At 35.9% G+C, this 24,941-nt stretch overlaps 1 protein-coding gene across 11 annotated transcripts in view; it reads left to right on the forward strand.

Moving 5' to 3' along the window:
* Positions 1–24,941, forward strand: part of FOXP2 (forkhead box P2) — a 394,702-nt gene that overhangs the window by 58,834 nt on the left and 310,927 nt on the right. For all 11 annotated transcript variants that reach the window (XM_079304705.1, XM_079304713.1, XM_079304714.1 and 8 more), the window contains one exon: positions 1,055–1,193. The gene's annotated coding sequence lies outside the window, so the exon portion shown is untranslated. The remainder of the gene's footprint in view (positions 1–1,054; positions 1,194–24,941) is intronic.

The raw sequence follows: 24,941 nt of genomic DNA on the forward strand, positions 1-24,941 counted from the left end.
AAGATTTCTCCATCTTCCTCTTGACTTACAACACCTCCTTGCACAAACAGCATCCTTGGGTAGAAGTTCACAGTTCTGTCACACAATTTGTGGAGAAGAAACTCCCATTTTTCTTTTGAACTTGGCTTTTATTAGGTTCTTGTGTTCAAGGGATAGGAAACATATAATGTCTGTGCAGTCTTTCCATCTTCTTTAGCATTTGTTGTTTTCTATCATGCCCTTCCTTAATCAGCTTTTTTTCCAGTCTGGATATTGGTGGCATACTGAATTCTTCTTCGTATATGGAAACTGTTTTAAGCCTTTGATCGAGTATGTTTTCTTTTCTGAACCTTTGCTAGTTAGTTCTGTAGTTTTTTGTTCTGTGCTGGACAAGAGGGTGGAGCACACTTTTCAAGGTAGGGATTAATACAGTGGCAAATGACATGCTACACTTTGTCCTTTATTACTTTCTAAATAATTTTTTTCTAAAAGCATCCTAAATAATTTATAGATTTGACTGTAATGGAGTGATGAGTTTTAAGTTTTCATGGAGAAATTTTAATGAGACCTATGTATTGTAAACCCCAGGTCTCACTTTCTGAGGAGAAAGATATAATGCAATAGAGAGCTATTTTGTTTAACAGAAGATTCAGATTAGATTTTTTATCAATACTGCCTAGGCAGAATGGTTTATAGTGAATCTGTGCTCAAGAAATTTTGTTTTCCTGCTTGCTCTCAGCCAAAAGTATTCACAGTGTGTTTGTGGTACAAAATAAATAATCAATAATGTGAAATCATCTTTTAACTTGTATACTTGCTTTTTCAAAGAAATACAATCTTGTTACTATGAATCTCAGGAATGGAGCAGGTGACTGATCTAGGAGCAGTGACTACTCCACCTATCTCATACAAAGAAAGGAAGATGTGAAATGTGTGGGATTTTTTGTTTGGTGTGCAATACATATCTATAAGGATGACACTGAAGTGTGTTTTAAAAAGATGGTTGTAACACCTTGCAATAAAATACAATATGAATGCTTGCACTTATTGTGTTTCTTTCCCTTTTTACCCTTAGGTAACTTCAAGTGAAAGTTAAGGACCTTTTGTCCTTATCTGCCATAGATGTGACAGACACTTTTGGAAGGAAGAGTTTGAGCAAAAAGGAAAAGACCTTCCCACAGCAGAGCAAAGTGACAAAGTGACTCTGAAGAAATGTAAGTGATGGACTGTGGCTATGCTTCTACTGTGGATTTACATGCCCTGTGGGAGGAATACTGTACCCTATCACTGAAATGTATTGCTTATAGATGTAAAATATGGTTTAGGAAAAAGAATTGTGGACCATGCAGAAAATACACCCCCTTTTGATGCTAGTGGGATGGTAAGCTATGCTACAGTTATTTTTTCTAAATGGCAATTGTTAATGGGAATGAAGTGCTGTAAGAATCAAAACTCTGTTTTTCTGCCATTTTCTACTCATCTAGATATTGGTTAATTTAGGTACATCCAAACTAAGCAGCTGTATCTCAGTCATTCTAGATTCTGCTTACCCTCAGGAGAGGAGCAGGCATCTCCAGAGGCCAATCCATCTCATTCTGAAAGCAGTGCCTGGGGAATGCAGGGTTATCAGAAAGTAGCTTGTGTTGACTGCTTAGCTTTAGCCTAAATGCTCAATGAACACTTTAGCCTGGCACATCTGTGCAAGATGCAGTGCCAGCTTCTTCTCTCCTCCCCATATTGTCATTCTCCCTCACTCAGCACGTGTAGCTGTTTGTAAATTCGGAGAATGGAACAGACTGAAAATAGCCAATTGTTTGTTTGGTTTTGTTTTCATTTGGGTTTATCCCAGCCTTCTCCCATATGGCAGTCCAAGGGCTGCCACTGGTACAAAGGGTGATATGAGTGGGAATTAGCAGCCAAAAGTGTGCAGGAGCACATGATGGCAGCTGTGCTAGTTTCTGCTGCTTAAATTCCTTGGTGAGCAATAGTCTCTGACCTTATAGATATTTTTAGTGCTTTGCCTTTTATAAGAGTTAAAAAATATGTGAGGCCCTTACTTATCATCTAATGAGGACCTACTGTTTTGTTGTGCATTTCATACTGTGATAGTGCTGTCTTTTGTGTCTCCTGCAAATTAAAATTCAGGTCTCCAAGATCAGTAAATAGTCATAAGTGGCTAGCATGTAAGCATGTGTCATGTCGTGATTTATCATGCAGGCATGATACTGTGTAATTCATATAGATATACATAATTTCTGAATTCTGAAGATGCTAGCCTAATTTTGTATAGTGCCAAACATGAAGTGTGGGTTGGGTGATATCGAATGGTTAGTGGTTGGGCTAATTTAGGCACAAGATCCTTGTCTCCTGAACAGTGAAATACTAAGTAACATTTCATTCCCACAGTAAATACCGGATGAGAGCCAGACTTCTCTCATTGACACCTGGTGACAGGATGACAGGCAGTGGGTACAAGCTGCATACTGATTATTAAATTATGTTTCCTTTGAAACATAATATGAAAAAACCTCCCTTGTCTTGAGGATGGTCAAACACTAGAGAAACTTGTACCATGGAGGTACTCAAAATCCAAAAGGACAAGGTTGTTCCATCTGAACCTGCTTGAATCAGGGGTTTAGATTCAATGAGCTTCTGAGGTCCCTTTTAATCTCACCTAGTCTATAATTTTGGGGATATTTATAGGTAAGCAAAATCAGAAATTTTATTTTATTTTATTTTATTTTATTTTATTTTATTTTATTTTATTTTATTTTATTTTATTTTATTTTATTTTATTTTATTTTATTTTATGACAATAATTTTTGTTTTAAATTTTGCTATTTTGAAGTATTTAGTTATTCAGTTTAGTATTTGACTTAAGTTTTGCCAAAAATGAGACATGGCAGAATTTGCAAGCTTTCTAAAATGTGTTAAATTATATTTAAAGACTTGTGATTGTAACTATGAAAATCAGATTGAAGTCTGTGAAATTATCTTTTAGCTTTGAATTAGCACCAGGTTTCACGTGATGTGAACAGTCACATTATGGGGATTTTAGATGTTTAAAAATAGTGTCTTTTTCACTTGATCCATGGCAAGAAAGATACATTTTTAGTATCATTTTGTGCTCAGGAATGAAAAAAAAAAAAAAGACATAACTAAGAAAGTTGGAACAAAATCATGCAGGTGAGTTCCATTAATCCACAACAGAATTAGCTCTGTTCCTGAAGTTTTCTTAGAGATCAATGAGATCTATAATATGACCTAAGAATTTCATTATAATGTTCTGTTTTCAGTTACTTGCAAATGGCCATTCTGGGGTAGTCCATAGTTAAAGAGGATGCCAATGTAAACATGCAAAACCTGGCCAAATGTACAGTGTGACTTCACAAAATAGCCTTCTATCTTCTGTGAATGTGTGATTGAGGGGCTTCCTTGTGTTTTGAAATACTTGGGAGCAAGGGACTCTCTCTTCAAATGTCAGCTTTCTTGAATTTTAACTTTGATTAATTTTTCAGACATTTTCTGCCCACAATTTTGCTATAGTCTGAGTGGCTTTGCAAAAGTTTGTCAGATGGGTGTATCACTCCTGAAAATGGGAGAAAAAAGTCTGAAAAAAGGTCTATGACCTCTTCTTTGCTTTTGAGCCAGGACTTGGAATTTGAAAAGGAAGCTTTAATGGGTTATAAGATGTGTCTTTTGCCTTGCCTCTGAATGTCTGTCCTTATTGCACTGAATTAAAAGCTTTTGAAAATTGCTGCTTACTCATATACAGAAGAGCATATTACTTTGTCAGCATATTCTGAAAATATTCCCTGTATTTTCTTAATCTTCTAGAAATGACTGAGTCTGTCCTGGCTTGGAGATCAAACACTGTATGACATTTCAAATTTACAGATCCCCTGCTATTTTCACAAAAGGATCTTGTTTTTTTTTAATTTTTCTGGGACAGCGTATTTTGATTCTTACGCTTGTTGGTAATTCTGGTTTTCTGCATTTTATGCTTACTTTTTCCAAATGCTATTTGAGAAGAGTGTCAAGAATGGGATTATTTCCCATGGTGTTAGCCATCTGAAACTATAGGTGGTATAAATGGGAGCTGGTCACCATAGGCTTCTTCAGTCAGTGAAGAGAGATGAAGACTTCCAGGGGAGGATTCCCATTGCCTCTTTTTATTTCTGTCTTTGGAGGAGACAATTTCTGCTTTAGAGCTGCCTGTTTCTTGTCACTTGCAATAAAAGCAACCTAAGGTGACTGGCACAAATTTAGACTTTTCTATTAAACATTAAGACAGATAAATTCCATCTCATGTGACATAATTTGAGACTTAAGAGGTAGAAATGTTATCACTGACATTCAAAAAAAAAATCCTGCTTTCACACTAGTAAATAAAATTATTTTTAAAATTATTTCATTATGGTTATGGTGATATGTACAAGCTTATTAAAAGGACATTTTCAATATCTTTTAGGTATTGTATGCAACCATTAAAACAATGGACCTCAAATGCCATTTTGATATTAACTATGAAGTATCAATAGATTTTGGATTTTTTCTTATATTTGGGTTGTAGGTTAAGAAATGCAGATGTTTTAACTCTATGTCATTGCTTAATTTCTAGTAAGGTAGTAAAATGGATATATTATGAAACTCTGGCATTGTTGCCTTTTAGCTTGTACAGAAGATTGAAAAAATCTGGTGCTATTATAACAGACAAAAATGAACTTTTAGTTAATTTAAGAGCAAGAATTTAGGTGGCTTTCCAATTTGAAACAGTTTGCTCTACTATCAACTAATATTGATGTGTTCTGTTAAATGAGATTGTGATGAAATGCTGTTTTCCATTTGTATTGAAGTATTTTAGATTTCCTTTGTAATTTTAACTGTTGCCTATATTTGAGTAATGGCAACTACCTTGGTTAACCCAGGATAATAACACCTTCTTCAGTCACACTTTTCATGGGTAACGACTGTATGTGGGGAGCACTTTCTTGCCATGGAATAGTTGAATATGTCTCAACATATTAGAAGTAATGTGTGCTGGCTCTATTTTCTTTTTAGCTAAAAAGTAGGCATATGACAGAAATTATGGTGTAATTTATTATCAGATGTCTTTTTATCTCTAATTGCCATGTATATGAATTAGTACCTGGAAGGGCTAGACTGACCTAGAGTTACTTCATTCATGTTTTAAACATCACTGTGATGAGACTATGGGCAACAGTTGAATCTGCTTCAAAGATGGTCTTAGTGATACTTGTCCTGTTCAGAAATGCACAGGATTGCTCATGGTAAGCACTTCTGCTTAGCAGCATGGTAATTTCTGTACTTCCATTCATAGTTGACTGATTAACCCTGTATAAATATTTTCAGTTATAATTTTGCTTTGAATATTACATTTTGTATTTCAGGTGTATCTTTCATTTTGTTTCCATCATTTCACTGTTATTTAAAGTGGTACATTTAGTTCAGTATTTCATGGTAGCAGATGCATGTGTTATAGCATAAAACTACAGCAGACACTAATTCCTGGAATCTACATTTGGCTGAGGAAGCAATTTGTTTTTTTAAGAGAGTGCCTGCAAATTGACCTAAAGAAAATGCTTAAAGAATGGAGACAACCTCATGTTAGTAATTTGTAGCTATTTTCTCTTTCTGTGTGTACTCCTTCTAATATTTGCACAAAATAACCTTCGCCAGTGTTTGTATCACAGAATCACTAAGTTATGCGTTCTAAATAAGAACAAAATATTTCTCCTAGAAACACTGTTACATCAGTACTTGCTGGCCAAGATTCTCGCTGGTAAATACACAGAGCTTCACCAAAGCTGGCAAGCTGTCTATTTTTGTAGTTGAAACAAGTTTTATAGCTTTATTTTTTTTTTCAACCCTATAAGATTGTCTGACCTTATTTGAGTTGGGTTTGTATTATTCCCATCCTTCTGCAACTTTAAGAATGTTCAGTTTTGAATGGAATTTTATGCTTTATCACAAAAAAACCCAAAAGACCCTGGTTCTGAGAAAATGAAAAGGGCAGTTCAACCAAGGTGCCACTAAGTAGAGGATGTTTGAGTACTGAAGAACTGTGCCTATTTTATTGAACTATAAATTTTATGACACTTTGTCCTGACCCTGTTTGAGGGTTAAACTGAGGAGATTCAACAGGCTGAGAATATCTGGGTTCAGTATATGAATCTGAGGAGTATCAGTATAGAACCCTGAGGAGTATCTGTTCAAGAAACACATTAATGACTGCATCAAAGTTAACAGAACAAGTATTTTCCACAGCATAGACATCTGAGTCAGCAGGGGCTTTTTAATAATAGAAAATTTCACATTGGCTCAATCCCATTCCATGTAGAAAGTGAATCAAGTTTCTATCACACTGTTGTTCTGACTCAAAATTTAAAAGCTACCTGAAGTTTCAAATAGGAAAAAGGGAAAGAAGTTTTGACTGTTGCAGGCATTTTTAGAAAGTATAAATATGTGTTGATGTTATAAAAACACCTCTGTGCTATGCATCTGTCTCAAGCTGCAGAAAAACAAGAGACAAAAGGAAAGTTTTTGCCAGCATATCTTCATTTCTTCAGCCTATATAAGTTCTCTTTTCTGAAGAAGATTTTGGATTAGATTCCTGAATTGGTTGAGGGCATCAATTAATTCGACCTTATGCCATTCTGACTGTCAATTTCTTTCATTTTCTACTTTGTGAGAGGTAGAATCATATTACTGCGATTTGAGAAATCTTTTCTGTGGTATAAGTGAGTGAAAGCTGGGTGATAGGCTAAACAAGGATGCCAGCTAAGCCAGGTGCCTTTTGTTAAAGTGATGTTTTTATAGAATCTGGTGTCCTGCATGCAGTTACAGTTCCCTGGCACTGAGCTGCTCAGGAACTGGAAATGGTGTGAAACATACATTTTAAATGGAAGAGAATATTGTTCATATAAGAACAGTAATTGTTTATAAAGAAATACTGTCTATTGGCAAACAGCTGCATTGTTATGCTTCAGAGGTAGAAGCACTTGGATGGTAATGAAGGGATTTTTGTACACAGCTAACAAAGCATGGCGAGATCCTTGGGGCATAAGTCATAACATGTAATGGTATTAATAATACACTGCATTTCATCTGAGGATTTCAAAGAACTTTATAGAAAACATCAATGAATTAAGTATCACCTTAACCCCCTGTGGAGCACTCACTGCTAAGACTAGGGTGGGTTGAATGCAGAAATACCATCTCATTTTTATGGTAAGTTAGTTACTGTACCTTTGCTGCACACAGGTAATTCAGGAAGTATCAGTATTTTCCATATGGGGATCATGAGGCATAGGGAAACAGACTGACTTGGTCAGGGCAAACAGTAACACCAGCATGAGCATTCCAGCCCCAAAATCATCCCAAACAGCCTGGCTTTTTGCAATGAGAGCTGGCTCAGGCTGCTGGGTGTCTGCTGTTGACTAGCTTGAAGAGCTGTGTAAAATTGCAGAAGATAACACTGTGCAAGCAGTGCAGCTGGAACTTGGCCATTTAGTGTAACAGTTCCATGAGTTCTGATATGCTGGTGCATGTATATGTCAGAAAAGCAGCATATTTTTATGTGTTAAAATCATCATTAGGGGATACATTAGACAAAAACAACTTTTCAAGGGCAAGACACAAACACTGTAGTTGAAAAGTATAAGAGCAGAAACCATCTGCTGTGTAGTATGTTTTGATGAAAACATACATGATGGAAACCAAAGCTAATTAAAGTTATTCCACAATGCAATTTAGGGTTTTAAAAATAATCATATTTAGAAAATTATTTTGGAGAGAATATTGTAAAAGACACTTTGTGTTTTCCCCCTTCAGTACTGCTGCCTGTTTATGGCTGCCTTTGGTACAACATTCTTGTTCATTCTGCTCTTGGTTCTCCTGTTGAAGGAGATACCAATGATATCTTAAAAGTGTTCTTTAATATTTTGCCATTGTAGACCTCATATTTTGAGTTAGTAAAATATAAAATTGCTTCTCTCCTTTATCTGTAACCACAAATTAAAACATGTGGGTTCTCAACTGACACAATTTGGGAGAAAATCATATTTTTAAATAGAAACCAAGTATGGGTTATGCTAATAGAACCTCATTTGTAATTTAAACCGAAGCTGTTAACATTCAATAATGGAGCCATACATCAAGGAGTTTTCTGCAAAAACAGAAAAATACTAATTCTTCATCCTCAGATCTGCAAATCCAGACTGATGGGATTTCAGCCCTTCATCTTTTACTGACAGGCGGCAGCATCAGTGGAATAAAACTAAAATGTGATCCCCTTTCTCTCCACCTCCTTCCCCTAATTTTACTCTGACAGAGAAAGAATCACAGTTTTAGCTGGTATCTTAGCCCAGGGGAAAAAATGGTCTGTCATCAGGTCTTTTAGGGAGAAAGAGCTCTTCAGTGGAGCAGTTAAATGGTATTTTGATTCTCAGGGTGCATCTTATACCTGTATTTTTGCAAGATACAATAAATGGTTTCTGAGACAGTTATTGAGAGCAGAATAAAGGTCATCAGCCTTCCCCCAAGAGGTCATTATCTCTCAATTCTTGTTTCTGATGAAAACATTAAACATGGGGGAGATGGGCTCCAGATGGACTATCTGAAAATGTGCACTCATATGAGCAATCCCCAGCCATATGTTAGTAAAGGATACACTTCTAATTTTTCACCTGCAGAAATAAATGACTGATCAAATTTTTCTAGATAAATTTTAATTGATTTTGCAATAATTTGATGCATGCATGTTGAAGTTTATCATTCTAAATCCCATAACATGCAAACATTACTGTAAAGTTCTCTACAATTCATGATGAAATGGAAGCCTTTGGGTATTTTGAAGTTGAGACATCCCATGTCTTTGGAGAAATCCATTTTGAAGCCCTACAGCTAAATTACAAAGCTCTTCATTGTCTGCAAATGAGTTGCTCCTGTTCTGGAGTTGGCTTATGAAGCTGAGCTCCTACATATGGCTGAAAATACTCAGTTGTCTAAAGAGAGAAAAGACATAAATCTGCCACAGCAAAATAAATTAGCCATGGAAAACAAAAATGTGGGGTTTTTTTGTTCTAGGTTCTTATACCTAGAACAAGAATGTTTACCATCTTAGTATTAATTGGCTTCTGCAGCATCTCTTAGTATTTTAGTTCAAATCAAGATTGCACTTGAGTAGTATCAGGATAGATGAGCCTCCCATTGAACCTTCCTGATGATAAAGCTAAACAAGGGCAAGTGTTTGAAGAATGGACCAAACCTATGCAGAAAAATAAAGTAAAGAATCTTGAGGCACATGCCACATGTGTGTAACATGTTCAACTCCAGCTGTTCTATTGTTCAAGGCCATTTTTGTTGAGCTTTACTATTTCTTAATGCTGTTGCTTTCTTAGTTGTAAAAGAGTATGGGGATCCTTTTCTTAAATGAGTCTGTAAAAATCTCAACCCTTCCATGTCTTTGAGTAATGCAATATTTCCATTTTTTGGTCAGATAGTAGATTAGAGTCTGCAATTATAGAGGTCTTCTGTAATTAAAATGTTTTCTCATAATCACATGTACTCCTATGAACACTGGGATATTTTAATTTTGTATGTTTAAAACTGTGCTGAAGGAAAAACTTTCTTTACCTAGCCACTTTCCATCGAAACTATCATTTAAAGGCTGTTGTTTTGAATTTCCGATCTCACCTTCTTTATTCAAGTTTCTAAGGGAGACTTTGAATTAGATGAGAATTAGATGACCAGTGGAAGGCTGTAATTTTCAACTTCTGCTTCTATGGTTATATGATAAAAAAAATAATGGTGAAGTTGTACCTTGTTTTTCAATAGTTAGGAAAAAAATTTGAAGTTAATACTGAAAGCCAAACTTGATAATATTTTCATTGTAATCTATAATTTTCTATATTGCAATAAGTTGTGTGTGGGTGTATAGACACACACAGGTGCACACACAGAAGTGTGTGTATATTGGGGTGTTTTAAGAAAGCCTTTGCTTTTGGCCCATCAGCCAGTATCTGTTCCATGGCACTACATGCTGAGAGAATGACTTACCTGTTCCTGTGCTCTTCAAACTGAGCCAGTGGTTACTTTGGTAGCATGCTGTGAATTAGTAAGATGATGCTTCTGAAGTGCCACAGGTGCCAAAGCTAAAAATCCAAATACTCTGTTTATGAAAAGCCAGCACATATTTCCATTCTAGCCTGCTGTTTTGGTAATTTAAACTTCCACTCATTTTAGCATTAATTTTTTAAATGATTTTGCTTGCAGAAATATCTGGAAATTTTTTGCATTTTTCATGCTTGTGAATTGAACTGAGTAACATGGGATGTAAGGAAATAGGCAGTTTTTAAATATATGTAAAAAGATACCAAGGAAAAGGAGAAGAAGAGGAGTTGGTAACAAACCAGTTTGAGATTAACTAAATGACAGGAAGGCATTAGCTATGAAATACCCATTAACTCTCAGTAGAGTTAGACCAGCAACTATAGGATGAGGCTATCAATATTTAGCACCAACTGATTTCATTGGTAAGATGGTAAAGATACAAATTAAATTAAAAAATTTGTGAAGTTGACTTCATATTGTTTTGCACAATGTTGTACTTGCTCACCAGGCTCAGCATAAACACGGACTCTTCAAAATTCTTAAGCCATTGCCTTACAGAGCTCTAGGGGCAGTCCCAAACAGATTTTCAAGATGTTGAAACACCAGCATTAAAGTAAATTTGTTAATGTTGAGCTGCACACTTCAAATGTTTCAGTCTTTGATGGACACAGCCACTAACACGGCTTATGATTATTATAAAAATAATTTTAAAAGAATTGCAGATGCATATATTCGGTAACCTTGCTTGCCATGCAGAAGTCTGGCAAATATGTTTTCAAGTGTGGTCTGAAGATGGGTATCTTTATTTACTTCCCATGGACAACCAACCTGATTGACCTACTATTTACTCCTCTTCATGTGAAATTCAAATAATCAAGTATTTATAATTTTTCTCAATTACTTTAGAACAATTGGGGCACTGAGTTTCACTTAATGCTCTGCTCACTTGTGTCATCAAAAGTAAAATCCTCAAAGTGGAGCACAGATGACTCCTTTCCTAGGCTATAGGAAAGACTGAAAGCCTCAACTGGGACATTCTGAAAAGAGAAGGATTTTTGCCTCACATGCTTGTGTGTGTCAGGTTGCTTTTTTCTGAATTTTTTTCCACTCACTCCAGACCTATCTAAAGGACTTATGGAGGAAAGAAACAGAATAACTGAAATTCACCGAACAGTTGTTGAAAAGACAAATCAGGTTAGAGAATGAATGAGGAAGTGACATCATTCTGAAGAATTAAAGTCCTGAAGTAGTGTGTGGTTGTAACACATTAGCTGAGTTCTTAAATGTGGCTTGTGTTTCTGGCTCTATTCTTAGGACTTACTGCTGGGTTCCCACACAGAGATCACACTTGTTGCTGTTGTTGTCCATGGAAGATGTCAATTTTCCAATTTCCTGATTGCTGTCATAAGCTAATGGGGAAATATTATGAACCTAGTTTGAGTCACTGACAGGCATCATGTAAAGATATAAACAAGATAGAAAGCAAAGACTTTGGTGCCCCTTTTGCATTTCTATTCCTTCTCTTTGAGTGAAGCTGAAGCTGGCCAGGTTTAGAACCAAGGGAACCTTTTCCATTACTTGCATTGACTTTCCCAGTGTTGGCAGGGTGCTTTATATCTTCCAAGCATGGGCCTTCCATCTGATGGAAGCATTATGTCAATGGAAGCATGTGAATAGTACTGGAATAGTTACATGATCTGTGGACAAAAACAGGCAGAGTTGTTCCTGAAGAAACAAAAATATTTCTAAAAATTAGACCCAACATTGGTTTAAAGGTTGTGTCCTTTGAAAGGATTTGAAGCAGTTTAGGTGCTTACGTTGCTCAAGGGACTTTGAGTACTGTGAGGTTTTAAGGAAGGCTAAGTATTCCAGGAAGTTTAAGAGCTTATGGCATCGTAAATATTTAAGATGATTTAAAAGGTTATGTCCTCTTTAGTATTTGAGTTGGATTAAGTGCTTATATTGCCTTAAGGACTTTTTCCCATTTTTCCCCTAAAAGGAACCTGGGAAATTAAATGCAAAAACACTCCTATAGTTGCAATATTTGGGCTTTTTAAAATTTTTGTTGCCATTTGATAAATGCAAAATTCTATGTTTCAATAGCAACATTATCTTGAACATACTACATATGCATCGAAGATGCATAGACTAATGGAGGGTTTCTAGGAGACCTCTGGATATGGGATCCAGAAGCAGCAGTTTTTAATACCTTCACAGCCTTTGATTGGGAAATGCCTTTTTTTTCTGCTTGATTTGCATGATGTGGTAAAGATCAAATAGATGATCAGGATAGAACCAGATTATGGAAATATGAAGTAGCAATTTCACCTTAGAAGGTAAAGAACATCTATAATTCAATATGCAAGAAAATAGGAAACCATTTAGTTTCACTTTCTGCTTTTGCTGATATTTTACTTCAGTGTAAAGGAATACAATTATTATAAGTCTAGGTCTCAGTGGTGCTTTTTTTTTAATTGATCAATTTATATATTTATTCTGGTCTTCTGAGATGCCTTGACTAAATTCTTTACGAGTGTATTTGGGTAACGTATTTTTAAATTTTCTATTCTACATTTCTAAAAAGTATATTTTCTAATTTTTATTTTATTAACCAAATTCATACACTTCCCATTGCAAAAGCAAAGAGTCACCATTTATTCAATGTATTCTATGCTGCCTCCATTAAATAGGCATCAGTCCATCAGTCCAAATGTTTTTCTCGTGGGGCTCTAATGCACAGGTGATTTTGCTAGGTTATTTCAGCACAATTACAGCAGCTGTACCTACTCTTGGAGGCTGTCCTGGTACAGCATGCAGCACCAGCTGTCCAGACCATGTCTGGTATGTTCATGGGGAATATGAGATACCACCTGGAGTACTTTTCCTAAACACAGGAAAGACATGAGCCTGTCCAGAGGAGAGCCACACAAATGATCAGAGGAATGGAGCACCTCTGCTGTGTGGAAAGGGAGGGAGCTGGGGCTGTTCAGGCTGGAGAAGGAAGGTTCTGGAGAGGTCTCATTGTGGCCTTTCAGTTCTTAAAGGGGTCTGCAAAAAAGATGGGGACAGAGTTTTTAGCAGGGGTGCCTAGTAGCAGGAGTAGGAGGTGAGGGTAACCTGATGCCCTCATGTCTGGGCACACCTTCATATAGGCTGCATGGGTGGGATGAGTGAGATGTCCATGTGTTCCAAGAAAGTTCACAGATAATACCCCAGCAAGTTAAAATATCCTGTTAGTTATGCCAAGAGTATTGAAATATTGGTGTTAGTGCTGGCTCCCTCTGTCCTGGCTGTTATGACCAAGAATCTCCAAGAGCTGGTAGGACAATGTGTTCATTGTCCTGAGTAGCTGACACCTTCCAGGCTGTGTCTGGGGCTCTCTGTTATGTCTCACTTAATGCAGGGTGAAAAGAGAAAAACAGGGAGAGAATAGGATATGTGTCAAACACGGATCTAAGCACAGTGCACAGAATGAGCTATTGTTGCTCTGTGGTGCCACACAGTTAAGTGATGATGTGTTTTAAAATGGGTTTGGTGTAATTGTGAGTTCAGCTACTTCAGAACTAACTCATGGCTACTCATATCTATTCAAAATGGTTAAAATATTTTCATGTGTGTACATATTTAATTGTACTTTCTATTACTTTATCCCATGGAGGAAAGACCAGTGTTTTTCTGTTTTTCTCAAATTTAGCATAATCCAAAAATTTTAAAAGTACAGTTCCTATATAAATGACATTTCACCATCCAAGTTATAAAAGAAAACACACCAGACCAGGATGGACCCCTATTGATCCACATTCATAGTATCCCTCTTTAATTCTAGTCTCTGTATCAAATTTTTGAACATTTTGTATTAGCCTTAAAATAGTTTAATTTAGTCTTTGTTTCCTTTGCTTCTTTTTATGAGTCATTCCTTTCTTTTTATGTGTCATCCACTGCTTCTTTTCCATTAAAAAAATATTTTTTACTGAAGGAGAAATTTAATTGGCTGGCTGAATTCTGGTCACGACAAAACTATATTGACAGGTATTTATTTTCTTGTTGTAAAGAATAAAAATAAAGTTTTGTTGTCTTGGCTTTCTCAAAAATATTTCAGAAACTGAAATTAATTGAAATATTTATGACTACTTACCCCCTCTTTTTTCAGCTCTTTATGACAGAGACCATATTTTTTCCCCTCTTCATTTTTCTGGATCTCCATCCATTCTCTAGAGTTCTGAAAAGTTGCTAATGCCAGTGAGGGAGTTTCAATTAATTTTCTGAGAGTTCCTTGCACCACAGTTAAATGTCTTACCTATTGAGGTAATGCAGCTCCTTATGGTAATAAGGGACAGAGACTTTAGCCACTGGTTTGTTTGCAGTTAAGAATACATTTCAGAAACAGAGATAACTTAAACTCTTAAAATTTCACTGATTTGCTTTTGAGTTGATATAGATGACAGATAAGAGAAATTTCAGTGCTGTCAGGCACTGGAAATACTAGAGTTTGTTATTCTTCTGCTGGCTTCACAGTGCAGGCCAACACTGTTTTTAGCTAGCATAAGTAAGCCTGGTTAGGCTGAACTGATCTGCCAGCATCTAACTTATTGCAGTGTCTCATCATCTGGTTTCCCTGTTTTACTCTTTATTTTTTGTCCCTTGTGTCACTAGTTGTAGTAATCAGATTGTATTTGTTTCTTATGTGAAAGGCTAAACAAAACATGTCTTCGATTCTTCTGCAAATAGCCTGATCAGTTCTTCCTTGAATTTTCCTGTTACTATTAAGTAATATAAAAAAAGCTATTTAACTACTAATTATTTTCTTTAAAGTTACATTTCAGTTTCTGGTTTTGCCCTTCTCACTTTGTCCCTGTACTGTTGTTTTTCTCTCTCACCTACTTGTGTTCAGGGACCTCTGCTTTCCTGAAGTTGCAGGTCCCTGAAGAGCTTACATTGTACCCTTTTTCCATGTAGATTTAGTTGCATTTTATAGGATCCTAGCCACCAATTCATTTTCCAACTCCTTTTCTGTAATCTTCGTTGTCTTTATTCTCCTAGTCTCCCTTTTCCTACCCATCCTTAGAAATGGGAATTCTCTCAGGTTATGGTTTCTTTGAATCAAGGTGCCCTCAATTCTCACATCTCCAGTGAGTTGAAGGTTGAGGTATAATCTCCAAAATTGTTTGCTTTGAGTGTTTTCCTCAGTTTCTGTACTAAAAATGGTTGCTCACACATATTTGGATTGCCTGTATCTTGCTGTCTCCTTTCCAAAAAGATGACCAGATAGTTAAGGTTCACTGTTATTGCCAAGTTCTGCTGATACTTGCTTGCATTGCTTGGTCACAACCCCCCCTTTAATTTTTATGATTTTTTCCCTGACAGGAGAAAACTCAGTATGCTATTCAATAGATAAAGGACTGTGCTAGATGTGCAAGCAACCAAATGTCTGCAAATATGTGAATTTATCTTTTTATACTGCATTGGTAAACAGACTGAATTTCAGCTTATGTTTCTTCTGGCCACATCTAAAAGAAAAAACCTTTTTGAAAATTAGAGATGGTGCCAGAAACAATTATGAAAGTGATTTAAGAGCTTGAAAATTGCCTTGCAGTGAAATTTTTAAGATCAGTCTGTTTACCTTATCAAAAAGATGTTTGAGAAATTACCTAATTACAGCATACCTTCACAGAGAGAAAATATCTGGTGCTCTAGAGAGCTCTTTAATCTAGTACAGAAAAAGAAAGTGTGTCATGAAACAATTGTTTTAGCTGAAACAGAATTCATTCTTCAATCAGCTCTAAGTGTTTGGGTTCAATAATAAGGTGACTGTCTGAAATTTTACAGTCTGTGATATTATAGGAAGTCAGACTTGGTGATCTAATGGTCTTTTCTGACCTTAAACTCTCTCTAATTCATGAATCTTCTGAACTTCAGCAACTCTGCAAAACATATGGCCCTCTTCTTGACAACCTTGACAGCCTGCAGAAGAGAAATACACTTGGACTGGGGGGGCTTGTAGGATAAGATAAAAACAAGGCAAGGGAGAGGGGGTAATTCCTTTTGAAATAGCTATGGCTTGTTATCAGGGGATCTGAAGGCATTTTCTAAATTTGTGGCTGGTTTCTACTTTCTTGTTCTAGGTGGAGGGCCCCTTCCAGAAACAGCTACTCTTGGTAGTTCATATATTCTTTGATTTTATTGTTCACTGCCCTCTAGATGAGATATGTTGCTCATTTGGCCAGCTTCTAGTGGACTTTGCTGGTTTTTTCATTTGGGAAAAATTCAGAAAGATGATACAAGGCTTGATATCTGGAATGCAGAGACCATTAGTGAATTCTTTTATGATAGGTCGTAGTAAAAGTTTAGAGTTCTCTTTTTCTGGTTATTGTCTTTTGCAATATTAAAATTTTAACTCACCTCTATCAGCTCTATAGCCACTACCCTTTATCCAGTGCAGTACCAACGTTATGGATAACCCATTGTGTTAATTTTATTTACTTGCAGGAGCAGACACCCCAATATGGCATTCCTCCTGGAATTTGAAGAAAGTAAATATTCTTGTTAGGAGATTACAGACACTTGTATCACAAATGTTCTAAATGAGAAACCATCAAAAACAGAGCACTGGCACCCCCACCAGAGGATTAACATTTGGTCTATGAAATGTGCCTTAGGCTAAAGTTTGGCATTAAAATCCTCAACCCAAGGGCAGATTTTTTTTTTTTTTTTTTTCCAGATTTCTTTTAATCAGTCAGGTTTTAGGAAGTGCAAAAGGTAGACAGCATTTCATTGATGCTTCCACACGGATCAACAGGTTTGAAATTTTTGTGTCAAGAGAAGAATGACTGGTATTAGGCAAATTTCTATTAAGTTTGGGGAAACAGTCATGAGGAATGATTATCTCATGTTTACTTCTCACATGTCTTTCTGATTCTTCCCCCATAAGCAATATATTAAAACATCTCTAAGTGTACACAATTTCTACCCTTGTGGCATCTGGGTATTTTGAGTGATGTCAGCAATGAGGTGCATTTAAGAAATCTAGAAACAATCTTGTTACATCCTGAAAATGAGACACTGGTGTTATGCAAATTACTACTTAAGTGCTTTTCTTTGCAACAAATAATTTCATCATGCCTGTTTTAACATAATTTTCAACAAGTCCTTCTACTGATTTTGCTCTTGTAAATCCTGACATTTGCTTGCCTTATTGGTAAAAGAATAGTAGGACTTTGAGATGTTCCACTTCATTTGTTTGATAAAGCTTGAAAATATCAAAGGTAAATTAATGACTTATTTTTCTTTTAGTTTTTATTTTTAAATAGATATTAAAAACTCATATCAAAATAATATATTTTTCATAGAGCAGTCCTGAGCTGGAAGGGATCTATCAGAGTTATTGAAACCCAGTTCCTGGCTCTCCAAGAGTCACACCCTGTGCCTGAGAGTATTGTCCAAACTCTTCTTGAACTCTGTTAGGCTGGTGCTGTGACCACTTCCCTGTGGAGCCTGTTCAGTGCCCAAAGACCCTTTGGTGAAGGACCTAATTCCTGATATCTAACCTAAATACCCCCAACACAGCTTCATGATGATTTGTTTCTTTTGTAGTGCTTGTAAGCTGTTGCTGTGATGTTGGATTTTTTAAAAAACTTTAACTGGTAATTTTTTAGAAAGAACAACTGCGTGTTTCTAATCAACTGCCAGGCTCTTTTGCCTCCCTCAGGACAGTCTTCTCACTCAGGCTGCAATGAATGTACTTTATGTTTTGTTGCTTTTTACATGGAATGCTTTTAAAACCCCATGAACATGCTTATTATTGTGCTTTTTCCTGTCCTGATGGAAAGATCAACAAAGAGAAACAGTGCCATTGCCCTCTTTAATTCAAAATTAGTTGCAATTTCTCCATTACTAGTTTTGTTTGGCATTGGCTTGGTTTACCATGATTTCGAAGCCCTCATCATTCTTAAAGCAATTATTTTCATCACTGGCAGTTCTGTGGTCTGCTCTTTGGTGTTTGTATAAGTTGTGTTAAAGCTGAATCTTGACCAAGATTCATTACCACAAATAAAACTTAAAAAAACCCCACCAAACCTAATGTGTTATTTTTAAAATAGCAGACATGTCAGTATTTGATGCAGACACACAAATAACATCCAGGAGATGGGAAAGTTCCAACTTGAGATGTTCTGTGATTCTGGGGTGCTCAGTAGGGTATTACCAGTACTGAAGCAGTACTTTTGGCCCCTCTTGTCATTCTGAAATGAAAGGAAGATGTCAGAGTTTTGGGCACCCCTTTTATAGCATCTGCAGAACTCAGTGACACCATGTCACACAGTGCACCCCTGAACAACCTCTGTGGTGAATCAACTGGGTTACAGCACAGCCTGCTCTGCTGCTGAGGTGTGTCTGGCAGCTGCAGAGTTGTGTCTGTCCTGTCACCTGCAGGAATGCAGTGAGAGGGGGCTGCTGGCTGTCACTGACTTGTGTCTTGATTCTGTGTAGATGTACCAACCAGCAGGAGATGTTTTGATTCTAATTCTTGGCCCTCACTAAATCTAAATTGCCTTCATCTGCTCCATTCTGTCCACATGATCAAGCTAAAGTCAAGCTCTTTTTTATTTTTAATTTTATTTATATTTTAATTTGTTTTGTTTGATTAGGTTTTATCTTTGATTTATTTTTGCCATGCAGTGGGCAGTGGCTCATCTTCATTTTGGATCAGTTAAGGATTGCACTTGGACTTTGCATTCATACAGACTGTTTCACTGCTTGAATCTGCTGTTTGCAGATCCTTTCTGCTGCCATGAACCAGGATATTGTGGCTAACTTAATGAGTGGGTGTGGGCAGCAGATCTTGGACAAGACCTCGGAGTTTAGGTGTGCTTTGGGACTCAGCTGGTGTGTAGACAGTTCTCCACCTCAAGTCTGAATTGTAATGAAGTTTACTCTGGAACTAAATAGCTTGCTTTCTAAAGCAAGGCCCAACTGCAATCCAAACAAAACTGACTGTTTTGAATTCAGGTGTCTTCATGGTTGAGCAACATTTAGTTCACATGTGGAAACTTTTATTTAAGAGCAGTTTGGTTATACCTCAATGTCATCATTACCTTAAGAATCTCAGATACAGCTGAAGTCAGTAGTAAAAGTCATTTTAAGAGTAAGTCTGTACTCAATGAGTGAGGTTCATCTACCTTTGGTTCAACAAGTTGAATACAACTTCATTCAAAATCTGGGCAGTTCTTACTGAAACTACAAATTATCTGAATTGCTGTGCTTGTTTTTCCAAATTAATTTTTAGTGTGTGGGTGTTTGTAGGAACTCTAGATACAGCAGTGTAGGTTAAGGAAAAAAGTGGGAAATGAAATGCAAATTTTTAGCCTTGTTGTTTTCTCAGTGTGGTTTGCTGCTTCTAAGTTGTGGTTTATTCTGTGGTATGTTTTGGTGGGTTATTTTTTCCTTTTAAAAAGGGTAAAGATGAAAAACTGCTTGGGAGGACTCCTTCCACATACTCCTTCTTTTCTTTCATAGAAATATATTTGTCATTGCATCAAAGAAAGAATGGCATTCTTTGGGCTTTGACTGGTTCATTTGTATCAGTTGCTTACAAAAAGTGACAAATGTAATGTATAACTTCTGTGGGGAAACAGTCCTGTAAATTTTCTTTTCTACAGCTGTTTTCGAAGCTGTGAAAAAAATGGTGCAACACTTCCATAACATTAAATTTGACAAATAATTGCACTTGGCAGTTTTTGTTTGCAGCAATGCACGAAAGGCTGAAGGGTTTTGTACAGTTCAAAGAGCACATTCCACAGTTCTAGCAGTTGTTGGCTGCCTGCAGGGATCATTTGAATTTTCAAGGAAAAAAGGCATCAGAGTAATGCCCAGACCATTTGGTTATATATTCTCAGTCCTCTCTTTTTAAATTTCACCTATACAAAAAGTTACTGGAAATAAGTCATATATAAACGTGGCACACCTTAAGGCCAGTTAAGAGATCTTATGTCAAATTTCATTGCTTCTTTTTTTTTTCCTATTAATACTTACTAATTAGAGATTAATATGAGAAATAAAAAGTGAGGAATAGCATTGTTCAAGTACATGGGGATGGTGAGAGTGAAAAAAAACAAAGGGAAATCCCTTTACACATTTGGATCCTGTAGTTTATTTGTGAGCTTATTGCATTTGCCAAATTGCAAAGTGTGCAAGACACTCTGTGTTACTTTGCTGTAGGAGAACCCTGGTTACAAGGGTAAACTCTCTTGTCTGGTGTGCCAAACCTGGAAAACTTGCCAGCTCCTACAGCACATTGCAGCTCTGTCACTTTCCAGAAATGTGTTGACTGTCACTGTGTGTCTTTCTAAAGCTTCTGCTTATCTAACAGGAGGTGATGTGACTATTTTTACGCTACATGCCCTAATAGGATTTTTGGTGAAGTATTCCATGTCTTTCTCAGACTTTTTTTTTTTTTTTTTTTTTTTGGCTATTGCTGGGGGTTTATTAGCTTTGGCTGTAGATTGTTGCATAGCTCCAAAACTCTAAAGTGCTTCTGTTTTCTGTCATGTACAGAGGCAGTTTTGAAGCTAAGAAGCCTTGCTCTGAAGCACAGGTAGTTTTTGTCCCATCATTTGTGCTGGTTGCAGGGTTTGTATTGCTGAAATCTCTCTCACATCCCTACTTACAGAGTGCAGTGCTGAGGGCTCAGGTCCATGACCTGATGGGAACTTGGGCAGGGTGAACCTCCTCAGGCTTGGTGCCCTCCTGCCCATGTGCCTCACCTCAAACTGCAAGCTCTTCAAGATCACTTAATTGGTGCCACTTCAGTTAGATTTTTAATAATTAAGTTCCTTAAAATGCTCATTTTAGCTTTAAGGAATTAAGCTATGTCTTGTATGAAGACTCTGTAGGATGCAATCTTTTAATTTAAAAAGTAAATGTTTTGCTTTCTGAACCTTAGGTACACAGAACCTTAGAAATATGTAATGTAAAAGAAATCATATGACTATCTGTCTGGGCTTGCTAAAGAAAGTCACTTTGCCACTATCACAGATTTGTGTGGTGCCTCTGAACTTTGAAGCTGTCACATTATGCATGATTGTTTGCTTTCTAATCTCATGTTTCTACTTTCTCCCATTTTCCCTCAACATCTCAGTTCTCTTTGGTCCATTTTGTGCCCAGCCTACATTCACAGAAGCTGTCCTGGGCTGTGCCTGCTGCAGCAGTTACTCTTTCATTTCTTCCTTTTACATCTAAACTTCATTTCTGAGAGTACAGATACTCTGAGGTTCCTTCTTACAGAGCTATCACAGATATTTTGCTGCATTCCTTTTTCTCAGCTGCAGTCAGGGTGTTTTAAAAATAAGACTCCAAGCCACGTGTTTCTATTATTACTCATCTTGGGCACCCTCTCTAAATTTTGTCCTATTTTGTTTTGTGAAGTTTTACACTGTCCTAGATCATTTTCCAGCATTTTATTCAGCATTCAGTTTTCATGCATTCTTCATTGCTTTTAATTAATGTAAAAGTTTTCATTTAAGGGTTTCTGTAAAGTCCTTCAGTAAATGCTGTATATTGAAGTTGTAAATTGTTAGAAAAAGAACTGCAAAAACATGAGCAAAAACCTTCTTTCTCACTTACTTGTTTTCAAAAGTGACAGTATTGTGATATTGCAGCATTGTGATATTGCATGCTAGTAAAATACAAGTTTGGATTCATATGTACAGAAAATATATGATTGAGAACACTTCAGAAATTTAAAACCAGAATGATTTATAGCTGTAATTGGAAGGCTACTTGGTAAGATACAGCATGCTCATACTGGTGGCATGCCTAGATGTATATAAAAAACTAATTTCCTGTCCTATATCAGTTTTAAGGGCACAGTCCTACTATATGTAATCCAGAGGAATGGTTTGGTGTGTGTATCAATTCTTTATTGAGCTTATTTGCTGTATTAGTTGACAAAAGCACACTGGATTAAATTCCTGAAAAACTTTTTGCTTGTTGCACTGACTTTGCATGCTGGCTCCCTGATCCAGGGCAATCCATCCTAAGGATATTATATAAAGTTACACTGTTCTTTAAAATAAAGTTACTTCTTCAGAAAGAGTCCTGTCAGGGATACACTTCACATATTGTTTCACTGTAAGCACATCTCTTCCTGGGCTTTGCTTTATTTTGGGGTCCAAGTAATGGAGCATGCAAGATCAGCTATGTGAAGAATGAGAATTAATTTCTGTATAGCTGATGAAGTCATTCATGTGCCATAGTTGAATTAATCTCCCCAGTCACCTGAAATGAAAAACACTTGTTCATTAGGCTTGTAAAAAGAATCTCTCAGGACATTGCTGCCCAGAATGACTGGATGTGTGCAAACAGCATTCTACACTGGACTGTTGATTGCACCATGTGGGATATCTCTGTGTTCTCATGGGTTCATGTGATTAAATTGTACATTTTACAGCACTTTTCTTTCTATCAGGGCTATAGTCTTAAACTCAAAGTTACTGTTTATGGACAAGTTGTCAACCAAATTGAAAGTTGTGCTGTTATCTGTTGGGAATGGGCTTGTTTTCAAAGTTTTCTGTCTAAGGAGAGATAAATAGGGCTGTAAGTTTTAGAGTAAAAAGCATTTAGAGGAGTCTATGGTGGCACACATGTTAATAGGTGTGATTTTCAGTTGTAGGATTTTTGTTGTGGTTTTAATTTTTGGTTTTTAAAAAAAAAATATTTTTAATTGATAATGTGGAATGATTTCTTTATCCTAATTTTCATAACAGTGGAAAAACTGAGCAAGGCTATGTATACATTGTCAAAATAAATCTTTAAGTAATGAGAGAGAAACTACCATAATTGGAAATGACTTCTTTGAATAAACAAATTTAAGCCTTATTTTATTAGTAATTTTTTTTGAAAGTTAATTCTTACAGATTACAAAGATTGAAAAAATGTGGCTGAGGAAATCCAGTGTGTTTTGTGCAAATAATTACTGTGCTCATCCAGCCTTTCAGATTGCATCAGTTCAGCAAAACAAGGACAACTGATTGATCTTAGATCTTCGGATTTGAGAAGGAAATTTTATAATTAGTGGAAGAGGTTATATTACCCCCCTGGTTTACAGAGTCCTATGGAATGCATAAACAAAAACCTGCATTAATGATCAGTTTTCAGCACAGTAGGCAAGTAACAATGGGTGGTGCAAAATGGCAACACATGCTGAGAGGGAGTTGGGGCTGCTTCTGTGCATTAAAATTTTTCATACTGAGTAATGACACGTAGGTGTTTTTTTGTTCTGTTCACATAAAATATTTGTTCAGTATATGTTGTAATGTCCAAAAAGAAAAAAGAGAAGGAAAAAAAAAAAGAAAAAACAGAAAAGATTGTGGATGTTTTGGAGAATATTCCCACAAGCTTTAGAACACATTTAAGCGAAGTGATGTTATACCTTAAGTTTGAGTAGCTTTTGTAGTCTGGTTACTTCATTTTATGAAAAATATTGCAGGAATAGAAAATTTCCAGCAAAGGCCACTGAAAATAGTTGGAGGTATGGAAATGCTTTCATGTGGGTAGAGATTAAAAAGATTAGTATTGTGTGCAGATAAAAAAAGAGGTGAGTGATATATAAAATGTTAAATAGTATAGAGGTAAATGATATATGAAATGATAAATATTATAGGGAGCTAAAGTTTGAAAATCTCTTTTTTCTAAGAAGAGTGGGGGATAGTCAAATAAATAAATTAATTAATAACACAAGGATGGAATAAAATCAGTACCTTTAAATGCAGACTCTGTATGGCAAAACTTTTTCTGGCTTTGGGATATTACTTATTTAAAGAATAAATGGAGTTGCATGGAATAAATATTGAACTGAATAGCTATTAATCCCCTAATTTAGATGACAGAAATAATAAAAATAAAAAGAACCAGAATGTGCCTAATATATAATGTGCAAAAGAGAGTGCTACTCAAACTCTTTCTGCTTCCTGTATTCCAAGTTACTTTTCTTCCACTTATCCTGTCATTTTTTACCGACAAAAAATTGTTTAATTATAGCAAAAGCACATTTATTAGAAGTTTTTAATGAGATGATAACATTAATATAAATTAATTGTGTTTTGTGAAGTCCGATCTATCTGTTGGCTGCTCTAGTTTTGTCTTTAACTGCTTGCAATACACTGCTTCTGTCTGCAAAGTAAGCAGCTGAAAGTTTTTATTAACCCTCAAGAAACTATTAATGGTCTTCATAATGATGTTAAAATCTTATATAGACAGGGAAATTCTTTGAATTTTAATACAATTACTAATAAAAATAAAAGGATTTGTTATTTTAAATAGGAATGCATTTTATTCTCAGCTTTCCACGTAATGCATAAACACCTGCATAGGAAATACTTGACATTGCATAGCTTTGTATTTATTTTCATATAATTAAAATTACTAAACCCAGAAAATTGTTGAATGATATTGTGTATAATTGAAACAGACTTTTAAAAATTTCACTGAATCTTGTGTATGTATTTCATGGAAGAAAAAAAAGTTTTCTAACTTTCTGTCTTCTTAAAATTAATTTATAACTTTTTTTCTATTTTTTAAAATTTATTATATTAAAGTATTTTTCCTCTAGTAGTTGCTATTCCTTTCTCGTAACTGAATGTCTTTTCTTTATACTGGCTTCTTAAATCCTTTTGCATTGCCTTTTGCCATTCTTTCTTTAATCTTTTTCCTTCTGTTTAATTTTTAAATCCTTTGCCCTTTATCTTTTTTCAGTCTTTTTAGCTGCTCTCTTCTCCTTTCCTCTCCTCTCTTTGATTCTCTTTTAAACATTACTGCTGCTTAACATTGTGTTCTTT

The sequence above is a fragment of the Erithacus rubecula genome, assembly GCF_903797595.1.
Source record: "Erithacus rubecula genome assembly, chromosome: 4".
Lineage (NCBI taxonomy): Eukaryota > Metazoa > Chordata > Aves > Passeriformes > Muscicapidae > Erithacus > Erithacus rubecula.